This window comes from Camelus ferus, chromosome 12, assembly GCF_009834535.1.
Source record: "Camelus ferus isolate YT-003-E chromosome 12, BCGSAC_Cfer_1.0, whole genome shotgun sequence".
NCBI lineage: Eukaryota > Metazoa > Chordata > Mammalia > Artiodactyla > Camelidae > Camelus > Camelus ferus.
The window spans coordinates 50,920,513-50,941,413 of record NC_045707.1 but is presented as its reverse complement, the minus strand read 5'-3'; the positions used below and the strand labels follow the sequence as shown (position 1 = coordinate 50,941,413).

The window sequence follows — 20,901 nt, the reverse complement described above, 5'->3', positions numbered from 1 at the left end:
CTTCAGCAGCACCCAGTTGCCTGCCTTCAAGCACAGATAAGGTGGATATATCATTTCATGCAGAAATAAAAATAAAGTTTGCCAATAGATGTAGTAAAAAGAAACAGAGGAACAAAAAAGATATAAGGATCGGAAATACAATCATTGAGATGATAAACTATGGTATCTAAACTTGATGGGATGAGTGAATTCTGGAAGGCGTTCATAGATAGGAAGAAAATATGGAAGACCCATAGCTTTGTGCCATTGAAGTCATGGTGGAGAATTGGACCAGTAAGCCCAAAAGATTGGAGGTTGTGGTCAGAAACTGAGATGTTTTAGTGATTTTGAAAGTAGAAATGAAGCAGTTTTTATCAACAATAACATACATCAACCTACTCTCTTAGCATAAATGCAAGTGGGCTCCCCAGTTTCTACTTTCTGTCCTAGATTTTAAGAACTCACAAAAGCAAATTACTTATGTATATATGAAAATTTTGCTTCAAATATTTATGTATAATTCATGAACTTTAAGGTATTGAATTTTAGGGGGTAAATCTATGTCTTTTTCCTAGCTTTATTGAGATATATATATGACATATGACGTTGTTTAAATTTATAGTGTACAACATGATTTATTTCACATATATTTTGTGAAATGATTACCAGATGTGAAAGTTAACACGTCCATCACCTTTTTGTGTATGTGGTGAGAACATTTAAGACCTATTCTCATAGCAACATTCAAGTATGCAAAACAGTATTGTTAATTATAATCACCTTGCTGTATTAGATTCCTAGAACTTACTTATCTTACAACTGGAAGTTTGTACCCTTTGACCAACATCTCCTCCTTTCCCCTGCCCAAAATCTGGCAGCCACCATTCTACTCTCTGTTCCTATCAGTTTAGCTTTCTTAGGTTCCTCATATAAGTGAGATTATACAGTATTTGTCTTTCTTTCTGACTTATTTCACTTAATGCCCTCAAGGTTCATCCATATTGTCACCAATGTCAGTATTTCCTTCTTTCTCATGCCTGAATAATATCCCATTTTATGTGTATACCACATATTCTTTTTCCATTTATCCACCAATGGACACTTAGGTTGTTTCTGTGTCTTAGCTGTTGTGAATAAAGCTGAAATAAACATGGGACTACACAAATCACTTAGAGATAGTGACTGCATTTCGTTTGCGTCTATACCCTGAAATAGGATTCTGTGTTATATGTTAGTTCTATTTTTACAAAGTTTAGGAAGCCTCCAAACTTTCCCAGAGTGGCTGCACTAATTTATCCCACCAACAGCACACGAGTTTTCCCTTTTCTCCACACTCTTGCCAACTCTTGTTATCTCCTGTGTTTTTGATAATAGCTGTACTAACAGGTGTGATATGGTATCTCATTGCGGTTTGGGTTTGCATTTCCCTAATGATTAGTAATGTTGGGCATCTTTTCATGTAGCTGTTGACCATTTGTGTGTCTTCTTTGGGAAAATGTCTATTTGGGTCTCTTGCCCATTTCTTAACAGGATTATTTGGGTTTTTTGCTATTGAGTTGTATGAGTTTCTTACATTTTGGATATTAATCCCTTATCAGATATATGGTTTACAAATATCTTGTCTCATTCAATAAGTTGACCTTTCATTTTTTTTTTTACGGTTTCTTTTTGCAGAAACTTTCTAGTTTGACCTAGTCCAACTTGTTGATTTTTGCTTTTGTTGCTTATGCTTTGGTATCATATTCAAAAAATCATTGTCAAACCAATGCCAAGGAGCTTCTTCCTTAAGTTTTCTTCTAGGAGTTTTATGGTGTCAAGTCTTATATTTAAGTCTTTAATCTACTTTGGGCTCATTTTTGTGAGTGGTGCAAGAGAAGGGTCCAGTTTCATTCTCTTGCATGTGATTGTCCATTTCTCCCAATACCACTTATAAAAGAGACTGTTGTTTACCCATTGAATATTCTTGGCTCCCTGGTCAAATATTAGTTGACTGTGTATGTGTGGGCTTAGTTCTGGGATCTTGATTCTGTTCCACTGATCTGTGAGTCTGTTTTTATCTCAGTACAATACTGTTTTGATTATTATAACTTTGTAACTCAGTTTGAAGTCAGAAAGCATGATGCCTCCAGGATTGCTTTGATAGTTTGATATCTTCTGTGGTTTTGATGTGTTTGGTTAGGATTATTTCTCATTCTATGAAAAATGCCATTGGAATTTTGATAGAGATTGCATTGAAACTGTAGATCACTTTGGGTAGTACGGACGTTTCAACAATATTCTTTCAGTCCCTGAACATGGGATATTTTTCCATTTATTTGTATCTTCATCAGTGTCTCATAGTCTCCACTGTACAGATCTTTCACCTCCTTGGTTAAATTTATTCCTAAGTATTTTATTCTTTTTGATGCAGTTGTAAATAAGATTGTTTTCTTAATTTCTCTTCCTGATAGTTCATTGCTAGTGTGTAGAAATGCAACTGATTTTTATATATTGATTTTGTATGCTGCAACTTTACTGAATTCATTTACTAGTTCTAGCAGGTTTTTGGTGACATCTTTGGGATTTTCTCTATGGAATATCAAGTCATCTGTAAACAGAGACAGTTTTAGTCCTTCCTCTCCAATTTGGACACTTTCCATTTCTTTTTCTTGCCTAATTGCTCTGGCTAGTACTAGATTGAATAGAAGTGGTAAAAGTTGATATCCTTGTCTTATTCTTGATTTCAGAGAAAAACCTTTCAGCTTTTCACCATTGAATATGATGTTACCTGTGAGCTTGTCATATATGACAAACATACCTTTGTTATGTTAAGGTATGTTTCCTCTATACCTACCTTATTGATAGTTTTTGTCATGAGCAGGTGTTCAATTTTGTCGAACACTTTTACTACATATATTGAGATGATTACATGATTTTTATTCTTTATTTTGTTAATGTGGTGAATCACAATATTTGTGTATGTTGAACCAATCCCTAAGATAAAATCCCACTTAACCATGGTGTACGGTTTTTGTGATATGCTGTTGAATTCTATTTCCTAGTATTTAGTTGACAATTTTTGAATCTATGTTCATCAGGTATTATGGCCCGTAATTTTATTTCTTTGTAGTATCCTTGTTTGGCTTTGGTATCAGGGTCTTGTAAAATGAGTATGAAAGTGTTCCTTTCTCTTCAGATTTTTTGAAGAGTTTGAAATGAATTGGTATTCATTTTTCTTTAGGAGTTTGGTAGAATTCGCTTGTGAAGCCATTTGCTCCTGAGATTTTCTTTGTTGAGAGGTTTTTGATTACTGATTCATTCTTATTTGTTATTGGTCTGTTCAAATTTTCCATTTTTTCATGATTCAGTCTTGGTAGGTTGTATCTTCCTAAGAATTTATCCCCTTCTTCTGGGTTGTTCAAGTTTTTTGTCAAATAATCATTCACAGTAGAGTCTCATCTTTTGTATTTCTGTAGTATCAGTTTTATTGTTTCCTCTTTCATTTGTAGTTTTATTTTAGTCTCCTCTCTTTATTTTAGTTAGTCCCTCTAAAGTTTTGTCAATTTTCTTTGATCTCTTCTATTATTATTATGGTCTGTATTTCACTTATTTCTGCTCTAATCTTTATTTTTTTCTTCCTTTGGCCAACTTTGGGCTTAGGTAGTTCTTCTATCTCTAGTAGTTCCTTGAGGTGTAAAGTTAGGTTGTTTATTTGAGATTTTCCTGTCTTCTTATTATAGGTATTTATTGCTATAAACTTCCCTTTTAGAACTGCTTTTGCCTATCTTATAATTTTTCTGTATATTATGTTTCTTTCTTGTTTGTCTCCAGATATTTTTTAAATTCTCCTTTTGATTTCTTCTTTGACCCATTGGTTTTTCAGGAGTATGTTGTTTAATTTCCACATATTTATGAATTTTTAAATGTTTCTCCTATTATTGATTTCTAATTTCATAATACTGTGGTCAAAAACATATTTGATATGATTGCAATCTTCTTAATTTTGTTTGTTAGAATTAGTTTTTTTTCTAGCATATGATTTATCTTGGAGAATGTTTCAGATGTGCTTGAGAAGAATGTGTATTTTGCTGCTGTTGGGTGCAGAGTTCTGTCTACAAATTTAGGTCTGTTTGATCTATAATGTTGTTCAGATCTATTGTTTCCGTATTTATTTTTCATCTGGGTGACCTATCCAGTGTTAGAAGTGGGGGATTGAAGTCCCCTGCAGTTTGGTTAATATTTGCATTATATATTTAGATGCATGGTTATTGAATTCATATTATTTATAATTGTTATAGCTCCTTGAGAAATTGACCCCTTTATCATTATATAAATGATATATAAATGACCTCTTCTTTGTCTCTGGTGATACTTTTTGACTTAGACTATTTTGTCTAATACCAGTATAGCCATTTCTGCCCTCTTGATTTCTGTTTACATGGACTATCTTTTTCCATCCCTTTACCTTCAGCCTATGTATGTCCTAAAAGCTAAAGTGAGTCTCTTCTAGGCAGTATGTAGCTAAATGTATGGAAAAACATTTAGCTACTCTGTTTTTTTAATTAATGAATTTAATTTATTTGCATTTAAAGTAGTTAATGATAGTTAAGGACTTAATATTGCCATTTATTAATTGTTTCTTCCTCTCTTGCTATCTTCCTTTGTGACTTGATGATTTTTTGTGATAACACTTTGATTAACTTCTTTATCTTTTTATATGAGATAAAAAGCATATTTATTCATGTAGTTCTGATTACAAGAATTGTCTACCTGATGTTAATGCCTTGCGCATGGGTGTTGGTGGTGATATTATTGAGATGCCTGTTGATGGCATGTATTTTTCCAGTGTCAGTTTTCCTCTCCTGTCCATATTTGTTTATGAATTTTGTTATGAAAAGGGAAGAGATTGTTTGGGATTGAAAGTAAAAATTAAAAAAAAAACATTGTTCTATCCTCTGTGTTCCCTGAAGCCTTGCATTGCTATTTTCACATTTGAAAAAGCGATCACCTCCTCCAGTCTTTATTAACTGGCTCTGGCAGAGAAAGCCCTTCACTAGTTAGCCCAGCTAGAGATTCTGGAGATCTCTCAGACTTCTATATGAATGTGCTCACTTCTTTTGTTCCCTCTTGAGGAAGGAGGATGCTTTAGAATTCTACGCCTTCTTTCCATCCTCCAAATTCAGACCAGGTGCTGAGAGCCTCCCTTTATTTTCCCTAGGGCCATGCCCTGAAGTGTTCAAGGCTGTACACCTTTTCCCTATCCTGCAGTCAAGTTGGCTGTAAAATCTGCAGCTGATACTGAGATCCATGTGCTGTTTGCAGGGGCTTGCAGAGCCATCTGTGGAGGTTCCCCAGATAATTCAGCTAAGCCCAACCCCTCCATGTTGGATGTGGAATGGGACAGAGGTGAGCCTCCTGGGTAGCACCCCACAAGCCTGGGGAAGCCTGGTGCTGACTTTGCTCTCACCTTCCTCTTGGGAGAAACTGTGGGCCAAGGGGAGCCTCTCCTGGCACTGAGCTGTGCTCTCTCAGCTGGACTCTGGGGCTCCCATTAAGATATTCTTTTCTATGAGTGGTTGCCAAATTGGTGTTTCTGTGGGGAGATAAGGTCCAGAACCTCCTATTCCACCGTCTTGGTAAGAACTTTCTTGTAAAAGTCCTATTAAAGAGTTTTACTAAATTGTTAAAATAATAATAGTTATCAACACTTGACAGTGAACAAATTGCTTTTCACTGACTGTTATCCAATTATTAAGAAAATTAATTCTCACTTCACAGATTATTTAACTGAGGTCTGAGAACTGAAGTTAAGATCAGTACCTCACATAGTCAAACAGAACACAAATCTAAGTCTTGGTCCTTTGTTAAGACTATGCTCTTTAATTTTCACTATGCTTTCCTAGTTAATAACATATTTTGATAGTTATTTACAATTAGAAAATTGAGAAAATATTTTGCGTAATTATTTTATAATATTATTAAGTCTATTTTTTTAAAAACACTTTAATATTTATTTGGTTGATCCTCTAAGAAAAGCCATCAGTGCCTACACATACTTTAATACTTATTGAAGTAAACTGGTGTTTGTGGCAAAAAGTAGTTTCACTTATTCTTGAAGTATCTTGGAATTTATTTCCAAGATTAACTGTCATGTTAGAATACTTTTTGTCTCAATTATGCAAAATTGGTTAGATTTCAACTATCACATTGTTTTAATACCACAAATCAAATGATTTTTAAAACTTTAGTTGAATAAAAATAATGTAGAGAGATTGTTAAAATGCACATTCAAACGCACATTCCAGGGTGTCTCCCAGAAAATGATTACTGATGAGTTTGGGATGAGAAACAGAAATCAACCTCTTTAAGAAACACCCCAGTTGATTTGATGCAGGTGATTCTTGGATCACACTTTAAGAAACAGTTTTCTTGAATTTTATTTTTTAATTTGCATTAATTTATTTAATTTTTGATAATATAGCAAGTGACCTTCAATGATATATCTAAGACTTTAGATACTGTGACATCTGATAATAACAGTTACAAAGCACATGTAGATAATTTACCACCTATACTTTATTTTTAAATGCTAAAAATTCTAGTTCTATAGCAAACTGTAATCTTAAGTAGTAGAACTGTCTATATAACTAAATTTGGATCTTAACTCAATATTCTTGAAGTTGGTTCTTTGAGCCCTTAAAAATTATCGATACAATTACTTTAGGATCTCTCGCTTTTACTTTTAATGGAGAATCAGAATACGGTAACTTTGAATTGAGAGTTTGTCAACATATTTTGAATGACCAATAAACATTAAAAAAAATCATTCTTCTTAGTGGTCAGGGAAATGCAAATTAAAACTACAGTGATATGCAGTTTCCCACACTAATGGGTACACCCTAAACTCATGAAGTGAGAACTGGAGATGAGAGAAGGTTATTAGCATTTCATTGCACATTTCATATAGTTAGTGTGCTTAAAACATATACCTTATTAATTGTACTATTTTTAAATTCAAGTAAGTGAAAGTGAAATATTTTGTTTGCACCATTCGTTTGGGATGTGCTTTCAAAAGCCACTGCAGTGCTCATTATAACAATTTCTTCTCTTTGTAAGCAAACATTTGGTAATTCATTCCAGGCTTACTCTACAGATGAATTTCTAAACTTTCTGAGGCAACAGGACATGCATATGACATAACATGACATGTAAAACACATGGAGGACAAGAAAACATGTAATTAAATTCTAACCTTTCCTTTCAGGCTTGCCTTTCTTCTTTAGCTACCTCTCATATAGCCAAGGACATGGCTTTGTATAGTACAAACGCTCAATAGTTCTTTTCTGAGTTTTAATACTGTCGTTTAGTTGATAAAGAATAATTGGGCTCATATGTCCTTTTCTTTTTCTTTCAAAAAATACTAACTGAAAGCATAAGTTAAGGGCGTTCATCCTTGCCATTCTGCTCTTACTCTTTAACTGTTTGGATAGACAATAAGAGTAAATAATATTTATGAACAAGTGCTCCATGTGCATGTAGATGAATGAATAAAAAAGATGATGCATTCAGAAAATGGCCCCGCTTTCACTACTCTGCTGCTCCTTCCTAACTAAAGGATTCCCAGCGCATCTCCAGTGTACTGACAGTGCCTTTGTGTGACTATGCTCGGTGTGTTTTGTCTGTGAAACCCTTACCGCTCTGAAGTGCTATGCAGTAAATATGGAAATGGAATGCTAGGTGTGACACCGACTTTTAATCACCTCCTTATTGGGTTTATACCAAAAAAAAATTGGAAATGTTCTTTGCCACGAAGGAGGGGACATGTACTGTCGAGGCATGGACACATGTCATAATAACACCCAATTCCCATGCAACATTAGGCTTCTTTTTGAGGAGCAGATAAAATCCAAAGGACAATGATTCTATCGGATTTGGCTGAGAAACAGTCAACAAACTCCAGCTGGTATCCACGCTAGATACAAGAGGAAAGCAAACAGAGTTCATTTTGCAGTCGATGTAAAGTGTTTTTTAGCGGAAAAACAAACTAACGCAACTTATAGTGCCCTATTTTATATACTTTGCTGCTTTACTTACTATAAACACTGGTGAACTTAAAGGTAGTTATTTTTGGTGTGCTTGTCTAAATATTGAGCTAGTAGACATTTGTTGATCATTCGTCCATTTAGAGTCAACTACAGGGCAAGTGTAAGGTGTGAAGATGGATGGGACCAGAATTTGTAAATTAGTGGCAGTGTACACCAGGAAGAGCTGCTGGTGGTTTTGCTCCTTTTGAAGTTTTGCATACTGATTCAGAGCAGGTTAAAATTGAGGGTATTTTACAAATAAAGGCTATAATTAAAAACCTGCTTATCCTTTTCCAATCTTCTGTTAATTTAACTCATTTATGATTTTTTAGGCTCATGAAAAAGTGAGTTTTTTATAATAAGAATTTCAGAAGAAGGGGTTACTGAAATTGTCTCTTTGACTCTGTGATTAATACCCAAATCTCCTTCAAGTCCCGTAGCAAGGGCTGTTTATCTCATATCTGGAGGTTCACTTCTATCCTCAAATCTCAACCTGATCTTGCTCTTTGCAGGGGAAACTTTCTTATTTCTCAGTAGCAAAATTGCCTTAGCATTTGTAATTGTTTATGTGATTATATCCCAACTCTTTCCTTTTGACCAATACACTCTTTTGTACCATAGTCTGATACTGAGTATCTGTCTAGTGCCTCATTCTCTGTCTTTTGCCTAAATTTCCATCAGAATTTTCTGCTTCCAATATCCTTCTATAATAGTGTTTTAATGAAGGCTCTGCAGCAGGATGAACTGTGAAGTTTTCCTAAAACAGAGATTTTTTAAGCCATACTTCAGTCAGATTTGTATTTAGAAGGTCAGGGCTGGAATCTAGGCTTCCACATTTAAAGAGTGTCCACAGGCCTCACCCTCCTGCTCTGACTTTGTCCAAGAGGTTGCTTCATCTCACCTCCAGCTTCCATCCCACCTCTGTCTGATCTGTTTACCAGCCAATAGCTCTCGTGGTATGAAAATCAAGATAGCACAGTTAGAGCTGAGGCAGAATCATCAGAAAAAATAGTATATATTTATTTGTGATATATGCTTATATATGTTTATGAAGTTACTATTATGAAAGGTAAACATGTATCTATATTTTAGTCTTCTCTTTTTGGTGTTACTCAAAAATGAATAAGAAAAAGAGAACATATCAGAAAAAAATTTTAAAACAGCATGTGAAACTTATTGAAATCCTTAAATTTAGGGGTTCACAAAATTTTGTGTGCATAAAAATTACTTAGAGATCTTGTTAATTAAATATAATACATATCTAATGTGTTGCAATATACTAGATATGTATTTTATATATATATATATATGTATATAATACACACATAAACACACACACGTTTTCTCCCAAAGTTGGTCTGGAGTGAAGCCCAGGAATCTGCATATTTAATAACCACAGGGAGTACAGATTGTCTTTAAACTGTATCTTGAGAAATAATGCCTTAAACCAACTAACACCATGTATCTTGGCTTTCATCACGATTTTTTAAGAAAAAGTTCTTATTTTTAACCTTTCTACCTGGTATGTTCATTTTTGACCCTATGGGTGAGATACATGATCATTGAAAAACAAAGATAGTTGATGCCTTTCAGCAAGTTTTACTCTAAATGCAATGTAATTATTTTTATATTACAGTCTATCATGAGGCTCTACCTCTTGATTTATTTTTAAAAAGGAATAGCAAGCTTATTCTTTTTCAACTATGCTTGACGCTTAAGTATTAGGTAACTTGATTAGCTGTGACTAGGGCACCACCACCACCTGGTGGCAGTGAATAAAAATTACAGGTTTAATTTCTGACCACTGAATTCACACACATGATGGTGAAGTGCCAGTTCCAGCAGTTCTACTGTAAGGTATTTTATCAACATAAATGGTATTTGGAGGAAGTCTATGAATTTACTTTCTAGTGTAGGATCTTTTCTGTGTGGTAGTCCAGTCTCATCTCAGCCCCATATACAAACATTAACATCTTGCTCTTGTAGCAGAATATTAAATGTATAGTTTGAAACTTTTTACAAAATAACAAAAAAAAAAAAAATCAAGGCTGGAAGATGACAGGAGTAAGGCTGACAGAATTGTCTTCTTTTCCCAATGGAGACATTAATATTATTATTATTTTAATATCAGGGAATTCTTGTACCTTGTTATACTTTGCTGGCACCAACAATACCCTTATTGGTTTGTCTTTTTAAGATGAGCTAAAAGAAATGTTATATTCTGGAGAGACGAGTGTATATTTGGTCTTCAGGATTTGGCAGTATGAAGTGTGGAATGTATACATATGACAAGTAGACTGATGGATATTTTCTAAAGTTTTATTCTCACACCACTACTCTCTCTTATCCCTTTGCAATTGTGTAAACAACCAGTGGAAGAAAATAATCTTAACTTTAGAATACCTTGTGAAAGTCCTTCCCCCAAGATAATGATGACTCTTGTATTTTGTTTTTGTTTAATATAAACATTTATATAAATTTTGTTGAAAGGCACTTTAATAAGTATCAGGAAAGCAATAAGACCAAAAAATTAGAGTATAGAAAGGCAGTATGGAAGGAAAGGGTATAATTTTTACAGAGGCTTACTTTATACCTGGTGGAATGCATGGAAGTATGTTTATGATTTCAGGAGTAACTGAGGCAAAATTGCATGTCATCTCAAGCTTGTAATTTCATTAGCATATAACAGCTCTATTTACTTCTGGGAGAAGCTTAACATTAGAATAGCCCCTGGGACAGACAACATGTTAACTTAAAGTTGACCTACTGAGAGAGATTGTGATGAGTTGGAGAAAGGTAGCACCTGAATAAGGGGTTACCTGGAGGAGTAAAATATTATAAAGTCACAAGGACAGAAGAGCTAAACACAAATTTTGATGATTCTTCATTTTTGTTAAAGGCCAGCTTCTGATTTGGGCTCCCAGGCATATCCTTGGTTAAAGGTAATGCTTTTCACCCTCTCTTATCCATGCTACCTGCTTTCAAGAAGCCATATTTGGGAGCATCTAAGCTTATAATTAATCTCCCATCCCTATGTGTAGTAACACCTATAAAGTGCTCAACAATTCATTGTACAGCTCGCATTTAGTCTCTGTAGAAAAGGACTGAATGCTTCTTAACACCTGCCTAAGATACCTGACAAAAATACTACAATAACAAGGAAAATATCTAAGTTCTTTCAGTTCTTTGAAACAACATTTTTTCATCTTTAATAAAAATAGAGTCCTACCTAACATGTGTGGGTAAGATTTTTAATTTTTGTTAAAGAGAAACAAATCGTTCCCATTTGTCAGAGAGAAATCCAAGTAAAACAAGATTACATTAAATGCCACCTTTAGAGTACAGGAAACAAATAACAAAGGAATGTTCCCACCTAATCACATTTAAGCTAAAATAATACTACAGATTCTATTTCTGTTGAGTCATAGATAAGACTATTTTGTTCTGTTTAAATGCGTTCCCTAAGGAGAATCTATGGGAAAAATTGGAACAAATCTTCTCCCACCATTGTATTTTGAAAGTACATGGCAAACGAGTAAACAAACAAGGATCTTCCTCTCTTTCCAGCCTCTTTTTAGTTGTCGACTCTGAACTCTGTGGTTGCTGAGTTGATGGACACATTTGTACAGGTTTTAACAGGGATCCTCCCTGTTTTAAAATAGGGGTGATCAAGCCTTAAGTGTGTCTTTCATCACTAGGTTGTGGCACAATATGGTACCCAGCCCTCAGCTACCCTAAACGATGAGAGAGAAAGAGAACTCCCAGCATGTCATAACCTCTGGGTTTGGGTGGTCAGCATCAGCATTCCCAGGCTGCAGTCTGATCCTAAACTGACGTACGCATGTCCAGCTCCGTATATACATCTGGCAATGTGTACTGCAGGCAAAACGTCCATCTACTGTGAGACAATAAAAATCTGGACACCCGACCACACACACGTCTGCACATACACACATACATACACAGTTTTAAAGTGATAGGAAAAGACATGCAGGAATCTTGAAGGTTTTATATTTTTGTCTGTGTTTGGACACAGTCTCAAACACAACAATGATGACCATTGGTTTTCCCTTAAAGGGCTACTGCATGCCCAGAATTGCTCCCTGTGGGTTTTCGGGCTGCATGATTGATGGACAAGACACTTAGTATATTTTCATTGTATTGAACATCATGGGATATGTAGCAATGAACTAATGTTGTAATGTCCAAATTAACAATGTATTAATAAAACTGATATAAATATGCAGTTATATATTATTCTTGAATATACTGAAGAGTGAGAATGAGTTAAGAACTGTACCAGAGCAATAATGAGTAGCCCAAAATGTATTAATCAGATCTTGTGTGCAACTTATTGTAAGAGATAAACTAGGTACATTTAATATAACAAGTAAGAAGCAGTTTCTAACCCAGGATATTTGTAATCTATTTGGAGGAACCAACTAGATATGAAGAAAATGCTTTGAAAATAATCACCGAATAATGTGGAATTTTTTCTTCCTACCAAGAAATTCAAGTCTCCCAATCCTAAGAATCAAAACTATCTTCTCTTGACTTTATAAATACCCTAAGTTGTTATAATAAAGAGCACGTTGAAACAGAATGTGGGCTGATTTAAAAAAATATTGTCTAAGATACTCTTGTTTCTCCCATTTTGATCTTCAGAAACTTGACTACTACAGTCAAGCAATGTCACTCCAGTGCAGGTATCACAATGGCTAAAGGATTCATTTTAAATAAGTTAAACAAAAATGTACGTATATACACACACACTCACATATACATACAAACACACAGATATGTATACACACATACCCTCATAAACACACGGTTATATTCATTTTTTTTTCTGTGTTGATTCATGTATAACTAACTATAATAGGGTTATGGCTGGTCCTGTGAGTAACCTCCAGTTTCTTCTCATTAAAAAACTAAGAATCCTGAAACATTGCGGTCCAAGTAACAAGTCTCTGTCCTGAGTCTGATGCATCCTATCTTCTCGCTATCCAGTGACACATTTATCCATACTCTCTGTGCTGAGGTGTCAATATTTTATCATCTGGTTTTACTTCTAAATGCATCTCTGCACTTGTCTAAGTATAGCTTCTAAGACCTGCGTCTTCCCCAATTAATTTTAATGAGAGCCTTGCTTTCCTCCTACGCCCTTGGCAAAATATTGCCTGCTTTGTTAGCTAACTACAAACACTGGCTCTAGCCAACTTCAGTGCTGTCCCCCAAGCCTAACTGGTCCCTCGCTCTTTTCTCTTTGTTAGCTCTATATTCCAGATCACTGTTCTCCTCTGCCCTTCTCTGCCACTAGGGCAACTGAGAAGGGGCTTTATTTGAATTATATTAATATCCTTTTTTTTTCAACCAAAAAAGCTACTTCCCATGTGGAATAGATTGAGCAAAAGGAAATGGCCAGCAGAAGCAGAAAGCAACCCATCACATATCAAAGGTATATCCATCTGGGAAAACATTGAGATGGCCATGTCCTTTTGTTAGAATTGTAAGACAAGAAATAGTATGGAGCCCCAGCTCTTCTTTCATGTCTGAACCTTTGTCTAACCACAGCATGTGCCTCCAGAGGTAAGCCTGGCAAGAAAAGAATGTTTTCTTTGTTGTTTTATTGCTATTGTTGTTTTCACAATGGGCAGCTTAGTTATGCTTCAGAAATAGAAATCTAAGTGGTGAATCAGGAAGATTTTGGGTCTGAAAGAGGGGATGTGAGCTAGCACACTGTAGCATTCACAGCAGGTAGAGGCATCTGTAAGTGTCTGCCGGTACCTGCTGAATTGTGCTTCCAGTTGAAGGGAAAGGGAAATTGACATTGATAAGTGCTTACAAAACCGAGCATCAGAAGCTGACATCATTGCCTTTCTACCCAGCTGTCACGTCCATCCCAGTTTCTCTCTTGCTGCAGAATCCACCTCACACAAGGAAGGAAAATGCTGAAACTCACTTTCCCAGTTTTGCTTGTAGCCCAGACACAGGCATGTCATCCAGTGCAGGCTAAGGGACACTACTGGGCCTTCTGGGGAGAATTTTCCCCAATGAGAGAGTTGCAAAGATAAATGCTCACATTTCTGCTTTGGACATTGTAATTTAAGGACATGCTACCTGGAGCTATGGCAGCCAAGAGAATCACAGAGAAATTGACCTATATCTTTGATGCTACTGAGCATGTGCGCCAACCCAGGGAATCTTTTCTTTTGTGTTTACTGAAAAATAAACCCCTTGCATTGAAATCACTGTTAGTTGAGTGTTTTGTTTCTGGCTGCCACATACATCCTAACTGAACAATACTCTGCCAGCCACTTGTAATATGATCTCTTTTAATGTTTATGATCATTCTACCAGAGAATATTATTCTCCCCATTATAGAGTTAAGGAAACTGAGGCTGAGAAAGATGAAAAGCCTTGCCCAGTGCCCCAAATCTCTTAAGCATGGGAGGCAAGGTTTGAATCTCTGTGCCGATGCCTGGAGTACCAGCGCCTCGCTAATTTTCATTCACTTTCTGCTGTTCAGTTGCATTGCACTGCTTCTGTGTAACTGTAAATATTTACCAACCGAGTTAGTATTGGAACCTGGCAGGGAGGGTGTAGGCATATGTGTCTTTGTCCTGAGGCCACAGCCATTACTATAAGAAGCAAGCATTGAGCACAAAGGGCAATTTGTGTTTGTTGCATGACATTTAAAAAAAAAGAGAGAGAATAGTTTCAGAGATTTCTTTTAAAAGTAAGAGGACTAGGGCATATATACCCCTCAGCTATAGTTAGATATTGAGTCACAAATAGAAACTTAAATTTTGCAAATGTTTTGGGGAAACGATGTGGCTTTAAGGCTTTCCACCCACTGAGCTCTCTGTCTTCCAGAGAGCTCCCAGTCCTCTAGTTTCTCACAAGTCCACTGACTTGACTAGAAGGATTTGGAAATCTGCCTCTAGCAAATGAATATTTTCAACTCCTCCCATTTGAAAACCTGCAGAATCCTTTTAAAATCAGAGAGACTGAGAACAAAGGGAGGAGCATATGATATTTTTCTTCTTAAACACTGCTTGACTTTTAAAAGAGGTTTCATTTGACAAATTCTGTGAGGCCCTGGGCAGGTGGAACCTGATCATTTGTGTGTTTACTGATGGGCCCTTTTCTAGATATAATTTTGAAAGATGCAACATTTCCTTACTGGTTTCACCTTCTCTTTGCTCTCCCAGATGCAGGACCTCATTAGCCTGAATCCTGAGCTCCTTTTCTTGTTCCAGCCATATTCTTACTGCAGAGGATTCCTCCTTGGTGAATTTTTCTCCCTAAACCTTATCTCTAATGCTTTCTTGGTAAATGAATCCAAACTAATGTGTTAATGGCATGTTAAATTTTTTATATCACGTACATGTGGAAAGTAACCCATTTGCAAGGCCTTAACCCAGAGCAGTAACTTCCTTGGTATGGAAACTTTAGCCACAGTCAGGATTCTTCTAAGGGAGCCGGACTAAAGCCAGACAGGTAGCTGCCTCTTACACCAACCAGCCATGGAGGATGGCCGTGCGTCTGAGAGCTGCAAAACCAAAACTTGGAAGGCAAAGAGGAAAATTTATTGCTATAGTGTCTTCTTCAACAGGAAGTAGAGGTTTTGGACAACATTGCCTTGAAAAAGGCTTTATAACAGTGTGAAAAAAGCTAGAACAGCTACTGTTATTTTCCTAGATTTATATTAACACTGAAAGCAACCAGAGAGGGGGAAAAAAGTAAAGAAATGATCTTCACTGTTTCCAGCCCAAGCCACCATCATCTGTTAACTGGAATTACTGAGATAATTAGTTGATCTCAGCTTCCACTCTCATCAGTACACACTTCCTCTTCTCAATCTGTTCCCATAATAGTAGCCTGAGTTATCCCTTAAAAGCGAAATTAAATCAAGACATGTACCTCTGTTCCAATGCCTCTCCGACTCACTCAGGATAAAAGCCAAAGTTCTGACACTGCCTTCAAAGCCTTCTTTGCTTTTACCAGATTCCTTTGCCCTCATTTACTAGCCTCTCCTGCCACGCCAGCCACACTGACTTTCTTCTGTGTATAGCAAACCACCAGGCACACTCCTGCCTCCGTCCCTTACTTACCTCTTTTGCTCAAATGTTGTCTTAATGAGGAATCCATAATCATCGGATTTGAAACTACAAAACCTCCACTGGCTGGATACCCTTCCCCAGCAATCTATGCCCTTCCCTGCTTTGTTTTTCTCCCTAGCGCTCTATAGTGAGTATAACATAGGTTTCATTTGTCTACTTGGATTTTGTCTTCTTTTGTCATCTTGCTGTTTCATCTCCCCATGTCCCTTACCAGACTGTAAGCTCTAGAGGTTAAGAATTTAAGGCTTTTTTTTTTTAAATGCAGTATCTACAGGGCATGATACACTATTAGATATCCAATAGGTATTTATAAAATAATCCCACCTCCTACTCAGTCAGGGCTTATAGCTTGCTAAAACTACAATAGTACGTGGTTCTAAATAATTTAAGCCGAGAAATAATGTATTGAAATGTGATTGGAAGGCTCAAACACACAGGAAATGATTAGGAATCAAAGAAGCTGGGTAACACAACAGCCAGGCAGAAAACTAGACACTTGTTTTCCCAGGGGGCCTTTGTCTCCACCCCTGAGAGCAGTCTCTAACTGGCCTTTATCTTTGTACATTTCCTCTGCTTTGGTGTGCCAGCCACTCCAGTGGAGCCTCCAAGTTCATGTGCCAACAGTCTAGCTGTCACGGGCCAGGGGAGACAATATGTAACCCCTGCTAGCTGCCAACTGAAAGCCAGGTTCCTCCTTCTACCAAAATGTATGCAGCAAGGGATTCCCTGGTAGAGGAACAGATCAGGATCACAGGGGACACACAAAGGAGGTACACCAAAAAAAGCCCAATTCTAACCTAGAACTATAAATAGAAAGTGACTTTCATTTGTGGAATTTTATTTTTCTCTGACTGTTTTATTCTAAACTTTCCCAGTGATACGAATCGGTGTATTCACTTATTGAATAACTTTGGTTAGAGAAAATGAATATGACACTGTATTAAGGTAATAAAAATGTTAGCCAGAAGGACCTCGGTATTCCTCTTGAGACAGTCTGTGATTGGTGGTTGATCAGCACTTATAGGCTTGAATGAGACATGAGTGAATTGAGAGGTCTTCTGCGAGTCGTCTGCTTTCTTCAGAGTAAACTTCTATCCAAAGTCTAATAGAGCACCTTCTGTGTCTCAGTAAACTGACATAATAACAGCCTCAATGGAAAACAGATGCTCATCTGAGTGAATCATTAATCATTGTGTTCCTCACAGGAAAATAGTCACACATCATACTGAACTAGAGTTCAAATGTATTACACAAGTTTTTTTGTTTGCTGTGGGATTGTTCCAAAGGTGGATGCAACAGTCCCACCCAGGCTGCACACCCCTCTTCCAGTGACTTTTCCACTCCTCTCATCAGACTCTTTTTGAAACTGAGATGGCCCTGTCACTTGCGTTGGCTAACGTTAGCTGCCACACATTGTGAGTGAGGCCATCTTGGATGTTCGAGCCTCAGCTAAGCCACCAGTGAAATTCAGTCACGTGAGTGACCTCACCAATACCATGAGGTGCAGAAGACTCACCCAACTGATCCGATCAACACACAGGATCAAGAAGAGTAATTTATGTTGTTGTCTCAAGCCAGTAAGTTTTGGGCAGTTTGTTATACAGAATAGATGGCTGAAATATTTAAGGTATAAAGTTTAAAAAAAACTTGATTGGGTAATAGCATTGTTATATTTTTCTTGAAAAAACGATTGAGTTTAATGAGAAATGCAGTAGAGATTTCTTTGCTGGGCCACACCCCCTAATAAAAATCCAAGGACTAGAGAACAAAGGAATTTTTTAAAAATGATGGAATCTTGTGTGCGTGTGAGGTGTGTACAGCCCAGGTCCCCTCAGTTCTAAAAGTCCTGTCTCTGGTTTGGCCCACTGCCAATCACAGGGGCTGGAACCGTCACTCAGCAGTCTGGCTTTCAGTGTTCCTGGGCAGCCCCCGAGGTCCTGTGCTGTGCTCACAGGTGCTGTTCTCTCATGGTCGTGGGCCGTTTTCCTTCTCTCTTGCTGTGATTTCCTGCAGCAACGTCTGTTGGTGACACAGCCTCTGCCCCGCTGAAGACATTTCACATCTGTCAAGGACTCCACAACTATTCCGTGAATCTGTTTGTTTCTCTGGTGAAGTCACCAGCACCATCTGGATTTGATGACCATGGAATATAATAAATTATCTTATGGCCCATCCTGCTGCTTCAGCCAATGTCCTTCCCAAGCTCTATCATTCCATGATGGAGAATATATATTCTTCCTACCTTTTCTCCCACTGATGCCACCTATGAAAGATAGATAGGCTACAGATCAGTGTTGCCTTGATTTCCATTGTCCTACAGCGGTTTTGGTGAAACTTTAGATGTATTCTTTCTCTCCCTGTGGCATGGACATCAATCAGGCTAGGTCAGTTAATGATCTGAATAAAGAACTTTGAGTTGATCATCTTTCCCTTCTGAGATAGTCTTTGGGGCTAGTTGTCTTGACTCTGTCTTCCTTATAAGTGAGTTATTTCCCTAAAGACTCTCTGGTCCCATATGTCCTCCAGACATGCCAGCTATATGTAAATTGAAGGCTCATTACCAATCAGGTTCACACTATACATATATTGGAAGGTCAACAGTATCTGCCCTTCCCGCAGTTACTAACAGTTATGCAGTTTAAAATGGTAGATAAAGCCAGAGATCTCTGGACACCCCAGGCTGGAACTATTACTTGATTGTCCAAATAAATATTAGAGACTTGGTTTTCTTCTCCAATTGCGTGTTGTAATCATGGCTATGGGTAGAAGTTCCTGGAAACATAGTTTTGGGGCTGCTGGTTTGATGATGGTGATTCCTAATATGTGCTGTATGATCATCACTCCCCTCCCTTGCCTCTACCAGTGGATCCCAGTCACAGTGGGGACTATGGAAAGCTCACATCCTCATCACTTCTTTGATATAAAGTTAGAGCCCTACAGAAGCAGCCTTATACCTTTTAGGGGACATTGCTAGAAATTGCCTATGTGTCTGTAGGGCTAAGTAAGTATGTCTTTCCTACCTGTTGTCTACTTGAAGGTCCTTCAGCATCTGGACAGCACTTTAGAACGCTTTCTCTTACTTGAAAAGATATTTTAGAGCTGGGCCCTCCAGTCTTCTACTGGAAACTACACTACCCTACATCTTTTTCAATGAATTTATAAAAGCTCCCTCCAGATGCAGTAGAAGGATAAGTACAGGTATGACACCACATGATGTTACCACACAGATGAGACTGAATTCTCTTTGGTTGTTGTCAGTTTCAGAGCACAGATCCATTTGTTGTACAGGGGCAAGTGTCTTTGAAGTGAGTTTTTGCTCACGAACCTTGGTGATCTTAGTATCAACTAACAAACAAATTATATTGCACATCTACTATGCACCAGTTCTAGGACAGGAGATTTAAAAACATTTTAAAAATAGTATCTATGGGAAGGAGAAAATATCAAAGAAGTTATTTTGATGGTTAAGAGTAAGAAAATGCCTGGGTTCAAATTCCACACCACCACTTTGGGTAAGTACTTCTCAGGTTTTCAGTTTCCTCATCTGTAAAATGGAATAAAAATAGTACCTATGTTACTGGTAACCTATGTAAAGTACTTAGGGATGTGCCTGACATAGAGTAAACATGTGTACGTGTGAACCCATATTGCTATTAGATACTCTCATGCCACTGAGAGGCAGAGTCACTGGCTGTGTGATTTTGGCTCATTAGTTTGCGTATCAGTGTCCACATCTGTGAAAAGATAGATTTTTAATGATCACCCTCAGCTCTGTCAATTTTAGAAAAAAAAAAGTATATGCTAAAATACATAGTATTACTTATAATCTTTATCATCTTTATAATGGAAATTTGAAAACTGTTTAAGTATACAGATGCCTTTTCAAATAATTTTTCTAACTTTATCTTTTCAATTGAGGTAAAAATGACATATAACATTATTTTAGTTTCAGTTGTACAACATAATGATTCGATATTTGTATGTATTGCAAAATGGCCACCACAGTAAGTCTAACGTTCATCACCATACACAGTTACAAGATGTGTTTTCTTACGTTGAGAACTTGTAAGTCCTACTCTCTTAGCAACTATCAAATATGCAATACAGTATTATTAACTGTAGTCACCATGCTGTACATTACATCCTCAAGACTTACTTATTTTATAACTAGAAGTTTGTACCTTTTGATCCCCTTCATCCTTTTCCCATTTCCTACTCCCCTACCTCTGACCAACACCGATCTGTTCTCTGTATCTATGAGCTTGTTTTTTGCGTCTTTTGTTGTTGTTGTCATTTTGTTTTGTTTTTAGATCCACGTATAAGTGAGATCATACAGTATTTATCTTTCTCCATCCGACTGTTTCATTTAGCGTAATGCCCTCTATGTTGCTGCAAATGGCAAGATTTCCTTGTATTTTATGGCTTAATAATATTCCATTGTATGTATATATACTGCAACCACTTTATTTATTCATCCATCAGTGGACACTTAGGTTGTTTCTATGTGTTGGCTAATGTAAATAATGCTGCAGTAAACATTGGGGTACATAGATCTTTCCGAGTTAGTGTTTTTGTTTTGTTTGTATAAATGCTCATAAGTAGAATTGCTGGATCATATGGTATTTCTATTTTTAATTTTTTGAGGAGCCTCCATACTGTTTTTCATAGTGGCTACACCAATTTACTTTTCTATCAGCAGTGCACAAGGGTTTCTTTTTCTCCATATCCTTGCC

At 36.8% G+C, this 20,901-nt stretch overlaps 1 long non-coding RNA gene across 1 annotated transcript; it reads right to left on the bottom strand.

The window, feature by feature from the left end:
- Positions 1-3,513: 3,513 nt before the first annotated feature.
- On the bottom strand, positions 3,514-20,304 carry LOC116667739. The gene is made up of 3 exons (XR_004324762.1): positions 20,069-20,304; positions 12,810-12,814; positions 3,514-3,525 (listed from the first exon to the last, which is right to left on the bottom strand). It is a non-coding gene; the product is annotated as an uncharacterized LOC116667739 (long non-coding RNA).
- Positions 20,305-20,901: the final 597 nt, after the last annotated feature.